The following is an 8,895-nucleotide window of genomic DNA, read 5'->3' as shown; positions in this document are numbered from 1 at the left end:
CATTGCAACCACCAAAATCCTATTATCACCACAAAAAACTAAAAAGTTTATCTTCCATGGTGTCTTTCCTTTAGCTGGTCCCGTGTCTGCCCAAACACCAATTATATTCATGTTTTCAGAGATCACAAATTCTTGAATCGGAACAATCGAAAGAGAGAGTGAAGTAGCCAGTTTCCCTCACCAAATTTGAGAGTTTGGCTATTTTCGACAGCTTTTACAATTGTAACTTTTTTGGATGGTGAAGAAACGGATGACATTATGACACGTGTCGTTTTTAAGAGAAGAGAGAGTGAGTGGGATTTCTCGAGATGTGTTAAGAGATGGAGAGAGAAAGATAGAGATGTGAGGTTGAGATAAGAAGAATGTGGGGTGAGAAATGATCGACTGGACCCTCCTTTTATGCACGTTTGTGGACTGTTCCATCTTTGAGCCGTTTTTGGGCTGTTCGATTGTTGAGGTGTAACAGGGAGGTGAGAGAATGGTGAGGTGATCCCATGCAACTCCTCGAGGGAGTGTTTAGTTTCGGGTTGCGTGTCATGTACGCAGTGTTTTCGACCGTCCGATTTTATTTTAAACTGTGAGATTGAATGGAATGGGGGTGTGTGTAATTGATACAATGCACCCGGTAGCAACGGCAGAGGAAGTGTCGCGTCATCCATCCGCGTCTATACAGGTGGACCAATCAAGCCATACCATTCGATTATTGCAACTCTTTATCTACCAAAATTGCCATCCGCGTCTATTCAGCTGGACCAATCAAACGACACCATTTGACTATTGCAACTCTTGTTTACCAAAATTGCCATTATTCTGCATATAAAAAATTGTGACAGATGCGTGTATCCTAGCCGTCGATCAGATTGAAGATCAAATCTATATGAAATTCGTTTTGTATGTGCTGAAATAAAAAAACGAGCTCACTTTTTGTCTCTAACCTTTTTCTCCTTCATCTCATTTCCCTTCGTTTACAATAATTTCATTCGTTAGCTATGCTCTATTCGTAATTGTTGTCGATTTGGCAGTGATAATTTAAATGTGGTTTCTAGGCTGGAAATGATGCTTTGTGGTACACAATCAGTATGCCAATAAATTAGACATAGCTAGTCTACACTCTACACTAGCCTTATAAAAACTGAAAAGCTGTATAACAAAGTTTCCTTTATTATGATGTTCTTACTGGTCCCAGAACCTCACAAACTGATTTGTATTTTGTAAAACAATATATGATGATAGTTACAACTTACAATACCTGAAAAATGGATATGGGACGTCATTACTTGCAAAAGTAGTGACATGGTAGTGTCAATGCTAGTGAATCTTTTAATCATTGATGAATTCCATATTTTGAAGGATAATAAGGCCCTGTAATAGAGGCATTAGTTGCAGGGACCCTCCCTTAGGTAATTTTTTTAGTGATTCTCTATTTTTTGTCTGTCATCATTAATATATTCCTGTTTACTTGAAATATATAAGTGTTTGTGTTTACGATAGTTTGTAGATGCCCTATTCTCTACATAAGATTAACTATCATAGGAAAACAATGTAGACTAGCTGTGATTAGTTTTACATGAATTGTGTGAGAATTTTTAAAGTGGCAAAGGCTTCAAACGCTTTGTGATTTGCTCTCTCTTGATTTTTCAATTATTTCATTTATGTCTTTAGTTACTTCACTACATAATATATGGTGATAACCAATGTCCTAAACCACAATCACGTTGGATATCCTTAACTCCTAATGTCTTACTTTTCTAATTATTTGTATATTCCATTTTACACTTCTTCTCCACGAGGATGTCGTGTAGTAAACCTCGGGTGATATTTTTTTAAGAAGGCTTTGATTGTCACAAAAATGCAATTATCTAGTTTTCCTACTCGATCAGTTCATGAAAAATCTGTGTGGAGGCCTTCATTTGTCTCAACTTTGATGCCATTATTTTGGAATTGGAGTGATAGTGTATTGGCCAGTATGCGAGTAAGTTTTCTACTAAGCACCTTGAGAGTTGAGATTCCTTAGGTATTGTTCTTAGATTTTTGTTTGGGATGTTAATGGAATGTAACTAGCATCCTTTGAGTCCAAACAGAGTATGATACGCGTTTTGGGTCTTTCAGCCACTTTACCCAATTGTAAGGACGTTCGTGTGGTTTTTTGATTTTACTTGTACTTACCAATCTGTGTTTTTTTATGTTTCCACTATACCACTAACTCCTACTTTTACTTAGCCTTGTGGATATCAATTCTACCTTTGTAGTCATTCTTACTGGTGTTGGTTATTGTGTTGGTGAATGACACTTCGTGAAACGCTTATAGCTGGTTGTTGGCTCATTAAAACAGGGATATCATGCCCTGTTTTTTGTTCATTCACGCATGGATACAAGAAAAACTGCAAAACCACTGGTAAGTTTCATTCTCGAGAGGAGCCAAGCCTCCATCAACACTGTTGCATCCTTTTTTGCAATGTTTAAATATATCTTTCTGCATGCTTGTGCACTTTCTCAACGCTTGAATGACATATATTGGACCGGTTAAATTGTTAATTATATTTCTAACTCACATTAACATGGGTATCCCACACGGGACCGATATGAGTAAGACAAGGGGATACAGCCAAATAATTTAAAAAAAAAATGCAACTACTTCTTAGTTACACAACTAATTATTGGTCTCAAGACCTTACAAAGCGTCCCCTAACAAATAAATAATTATGAAAGTGGCATATCCTAGTTCTAACTATGTTAGTAGGTATAGAAAACTTATTCCAAAAAATAAACTTATTGTTAAATAAATAAGAAAATCAAATTGACATAATAAATATATCATGAACAAACTTTTAGTTTAACGAATGAACTTAATTTACCAAAAAAGAATCTGTCTTAAGTTGTTAAGAACAGAGAGAGTATGTCTCAAATTGTTAAGAATCTGTCTTAAGTTGTTAGGAACATACAACTTAATTGTACTTACTCTTTACCAATTACCAAACCATACAAACCTTTTGTCTCAGATTTTAGTTAAACGAGCCAAGATAGATACACTATGTCCTTAAGACAGATTTTTCCCCTCACTTGCTTCAAGGTTGATAGGAAACCGCCTCTCAAAATAGAACTAATTTTTTCTACATAGAAAGCTTCAAGACTTCAATCCCATAGAGTCAAATAATACAACATAATATTTGACTAATAACAGAGGGAGAAGAAAAATATCATAAAATGTGTGATATGGTGTATCTTTCTCTCCAAATTTATCCACGATTTATAGGTGAGAAGTGTCTTTTCGAAATAGCACATTGACTCTTTGAAAAAGTTAGGCATCTCTTTGAAAAGTCACATGTTTCGAAATGACGCACCATTTTGGCATAAAACACTATTTCGAACCAGTGCCTATTTCGAAAGTTCTCACCTTTTTGACATAAAACATTGTTTCGAACCAATGCCTATTTCGAAAAGTCGCACCTTTTCGGTATAATGCACTGTTTCGAACCAGTGCACTCTTTTGAAAAGATTTTTCTCTTTTTACAAACTGTTTCAAGTTAAACCAATTTCATCTCAAGTGGGGTAACTTGGGCGACAAATTACTCATTCATATCTCAATGAATTTGTGCAAATCCATTTTTCTAATAGTAGGTATAGAAGAAACCCTAGTTTTAAATCGAATGTTCAATACTTTAATGTGTCAGTGTGTTCAAAATGTGTGTCTTTGTGTCTATTTCCGACACGGATTTATTTTTCAAATATGAAGTGTCCATGTTATTTAGTTATATTTCCATTATTGTAATAAGTTAAGGTGTGGATTCAAAATTGCTTGGTCCATAAATAGTATATGAGATGGAATAGTCCATGATGAATCCGATTTAAACACCTATAGATTTGCATAGATATGTTCATCATCTGACTAAGGTTACATTAGTGAAGGGCCTTAGTATCAGTGTATGATCATTATTAGTGTGCATTATGGTAGGAAAAAATAAAAATCACTCACGGGACGGTTGTTCTATAATTCAATATTTATTTGGCATTAAGATGGTCAATCAAAAGTGTTGGGTCCCTCACCTCATGAAGTATTGGAAACTGGTTTCGTTTTGGAAACCAATTGGAGTTGCCTATTGGACTTGGGTTTCTAATTATTTTAGGAAACCAAATTGAAACTTGGGAGTCTATAAATACTCTCATATGTTAGTATAACATAGAAGTGAGAGAAAACCAATTTTTAAAGCAACCAAAATTGATAGAAAACCTTTGCAAAGAGATAAAGCTTGTAAGGAAAGAGATTTGTATAAGAGAGATCTAGTAAGTGTTGGAGAGACTTGTGAGGAGTGATTGTAATCTTCTTTCCCAATCTTATTTGCTCTAGTGGATTAGGCATGCATCATTGGCCGAACCATATTACATCTTGCGTTTCATTGTGGTGTGTTTTACTTTACATTGCTATTGCTTATCCGTGATAGTTAATTTCATAGCTTAAGTTTGTGGTTGTTGGTTATAGTGAAAGCTTAGATTTTTCGATTAGAGTTAGAGTGTCCATATTCAAGCTATCTTAGTGGGGATCGATTAGTATCATTTTCCCAACAAGTGGTATCGTGAGCCAGGTTGGATCAATCACAAAGGTAGTTCTTTGAATCTTTTCGAAAGGTGTTTGATAAAATTCCTAAGAGGAGGTTTGAGTAAAAATAGTTTGTTGAGATGGATCATTCTATAAATACTCACATGACCAGTCTAAATAGAAGTAACTACACTATTTGGGAAAGCCAAGATGGAAGACTTGTTTTATTGCAAGAACTTGACACAATCCATCGAGAATGGAGGAGTAAAATCGGATGCGATTCAGAGCCGATTCGAGCAAGCTTGATAAAAAGTGATTGGGTACATTCGATGGTGGATTGATGATAGTGTCTTTCACCATGTATCCCAAAGAGACTACCGCTTTTAGCTTGTGGAGGAAATTGGAAGACCTCTATGAGAGGAAGTCTCATGGGCAACAAAGTGTTACTCATTAAGAAGTTTGCTAACTTGAAGTACAAAGAAACTTCTTCAATGTCCGAGCATCTTAATAAAGTATTTAATACTATCAATCGGGTTACATTTTATGAAGATTGATATGGGTGACGGTTGAGGCTTTGTTACTATTGAACTCTACCCGATAGTTAGGGAGACTTTGGCGTTTCTCTTGGCGGGAGCCGCTAAGGATGGAATCGTTTCAATAGAGATGGTTACCAGTGCATTGTTAAATGAGGAGACAAGAAGGGGTTCGCAGAGTAGCTCCTCTCACTCAGAGATCTTTGTCACTGAAAAGCGGGGGAGAGGCAGGGGTAGAAAACCACCTAATTCTAGAGGTGATGACATAAGCAAATCTAGGGGTGAATCTAGAACTTCTAAGTTAGAGAGACAATGTTACGTACTATTGTGCCATCAAAGGTCACTTCAAATATGAGTGTAGAACACTGAATAGAGAACACTGAAGAGAGATAATAAGAACAACTGTGTACATGAAGACATGGTGAAGAGGAATAGAAGCACAAGCAGAGATAATACTGCATTAGTAGATGATCTAGTGGGAATTATGTCAGATTGTAGTTAGTGTTGTGTTAGTACCTCATGCCAGGATACAGAGTGGGTGATAGATACCCGAGCGTCCTATCACGTCACACTGCACAGGAGTTTCTTCACTACTTACACTATTATGAGTTTGGTGAGGTGAAGATGGGTAACAATGGAGTCTCAAGATTATAGGAATTGGTGTTGTTCATGTAGAAACCAATGTTGGCTACACCTTGACACTCAAGGATGTAAGACATGTCCCCGACATCAAATTTAAGCCTAATTTCCTCTAGGAAGTTAGATGATGATGGCTTCTAGAGCTCGCTTTGGTAATGGGGTATGGAAACTAAGCAAATGTTCTTTTGTGGTAGCCAAAGGAAGAAGCTAGAGTTGTTTGCTTTACAAAGCATAGGCCGGTTGTGTTGAAAGCAGAAGTTAAATGCGGTACAAGAATAAGCTTCCACCGAACTATGACATAAAAAGATTGTATCATATGGGAGAGAAAGGCATGGAAGTTCTTGCCAAGCAAAAGGTGTTGTCAAACATCAAAAGTACGCATTTAAATAGATGTACTCATTATTTAGTTGGAAAACAACATATAGTATCTTTCCAAAGATCTCTTCTCACCGAAAAGGAGAATAGGGTCCTTGAGCTAGTACACTCAGATTTATGTGGTCCCATGAAAGTGAAGTCCCTGGTGGAGCTTTTGTACTTCTTGACTTTCATTGATGATCGTCAAGAAAGATATAAGCATATAGTTTGAAGACCAAAGATGAGGTTTTGAAGTGTTCAAGATTTTCCATAGCATGGTGGAAAGAGAGACCGAAAACCATTGAAGTGTATCCGCACGCACAATGGGAGAGAGTATATTGGGCCATTTGAAGAGTATTGTAAGGGTAATGGATTCGCCATGAGCAGATAGCACCCAAGACATCGCAACACAATAGTATAGCCGAAATGATGAACCGTAATTATTATAGAGGATGAGATACATGTTGTCTCATTCCAAGTTACCGAGAAGTTCTTGGATAGAAGCAATGCGCATTAAATCGTACATGTGATCAACCTATCGCCAAGTCTCTCAATAGTGATTATCCGAGAGAGAGTGTGGTCGTAGATGTTGATTATGGATACTTGAGGGTATTTAGGTGCATAACATTTGTTCATATTCCCAAGGATGAGAGATCCAAGCTTGATAACAAAGCCAAGGTGCATTTTTGGGTTATGAGGATGAGAAGTTTGGTTACAAACTTTATGATCCGATCAATAAGAAGGTAATTCAAGTCTCAGATGTCATGTTCTTGGAAGATCAGAAAATAGAGGATTTTGATAATGGTGAGAAGCTAGAAGCTTTCGTTGATGATCTTATTGATTTAGAACCGAAGTTCCTACTATGGAACGAGTTGCAGAAGGCATTGAGAATGGAGAGAATTATGGGTTTGAGGCTCATGATGATGATTCTATTACTTATGATGGGATTGACCCTATTGAGATAGAAGATGCAGATAAACTGCATGAGCCACCACCGAAAGAAGAAGAAGCATCATCCCGAGCCACAAGAAGATGAGGTGAGGAGATCCGAGAAAGAAAAACAAGCTTCAACCAGGTACCCACCACATACGTATGTTTTACTATCTGATGGTGAAGAACATATGTATTATCAAGAGGCTCTTGAAGGTACAGACAAAGAGAAGTGGTTGAAGGCCATGCAAGATGAGATGTGTTCTTTGCATAAGAATCACACTTATGACTTAGTTGAGAAACCGAAAGGAATGAAAGTTCTCAAGAACAAGTGAGTGTTCAAAGTCAAGCATGAGGAGACTAACCCCACATCCTGTAGGAACCGTTATTTCAGAATGCAAATTTCTACAAACCGCAAAACACCCACGCGCAGCGGAATAAGAGGTGTCACGGTTTTTGGATAGAAAGTTCATACTTTTTAGAATCGGCTAAGATGTAATCTCTGAGAATCCAAGCTATGAATCCGAATCAACAATCAACCCCTTGATCTTCTGTTGTATTCCTTTCGAATAGATTGGACGTTGTGTGGGCAACGATCTACCAACCCCCTTCTTTCTCTCAAAGCTAGATCCAATTTTGGATCTATCTTTCCTTGCCTCTTTTTCTAATCCAGTGGATAGTGATTTTCGGCCAGGAGAGAGAAGGGTTCTATTTATAGGCTACAAGGGGACCATGAGGAGAAATTAGGGTTGGGCCTCCTCCGGGCTTGGGCTTCCCATGTTCGCCGAAGAACATACTCCATCCAAGTCCGCCAACAAATGGCTTTATTCCACTAAAGACCATTGTTGCACTACCCACTAATCCCAAATTACGTGTCAACGTTTATGGGCACCATATTATATGCTCGTTGATCTCCCATGTTTAAGATATCGAATGCCCATTAATTAAGTCAAGTTCTCGACAACTACATTAATCAACTTCTTATGTCCTTGAGTAGTACCACTCAATCTCATTGTCATGTCGAATAAATCCACCCATGTGGTTTTTACATGACAATATTTTGAGCTCCTCAAGGGGACATCATCAACCCGACTTCCTGCGAGTCACAAATTCCTTCTATAATCAACAGCACACCTTACATACAATGTCATTACCCAATTCATCGAGTTTGTTGATTCACAAATGAATCTCACTCATTGATGATCTAAAGCAATATACAATGCACGTAGGTGCCCGTTATTATATCCGGATTAAGAGGACAAACATCCATAATAACAGAGGTATTTGTTCTCTTATTATACAGTCATTATAAGGAGAAACAACCTCATTTGGTCATGTTCAATGCACACAAAGTGTACTAGTGTAATCATATAGTCAAGATAGACTAATACCAGATTATACTACAACCGTACCAATGGTTTGTCCAAATCCATTTAGGTTGTGAACGATTACTTATACTTTATAAGGTACTGATGATATGATCTTCAATTCTGTGTGTTCACACTATATCATCTACAACATAAAGTATTAGACACATGCATATAACTAATAACATATATAATATGCATAACATTTGCCCATATAATTCTCATTCAAAATATAAAGAATTAGAGTTAATACAAAAGTAATGCTTTTTAGTATATAACCCTATCACATCCAAGGCACAAGGATCGCCTTGTTGTGAAGGGATTCAGTCAAAGAAAATGTATTGACTTTGATGAAATTTTCTCTCCGGTTGTTAAGATGATTTCTATCAAGGTGGTATTGGGTTTGGCCGCAAGTATGAACCTAGAGGTTGAGCAACTAGATGTCAAGACATCGTTTCTTCATGGTGATCTTGAGAAAGATGCCTACATGGACCAGTCATAAGGTTTTAAGGTCAAACGTAAGGAGCACCTGGTATGC

Source organism: Coptis chinensis, chromosome 1 (assembly GCF_015680905.1).
Source record: "Coptis chinensis isolate HL-2020 chromosome 1, ASM1568090v1, whole genome shotgun sequence".
NCBI lineage: Eukaryota > Viridiplantae > Streptophyta > Magnoliopsida > Ranunculales > Ranunculaceae > Coptis > Coptis chinensis.
The sequence above is the reverse complement of the archived record's forward strand: the minus strand, read 5'-3'. Positions refer to the sequence as shown.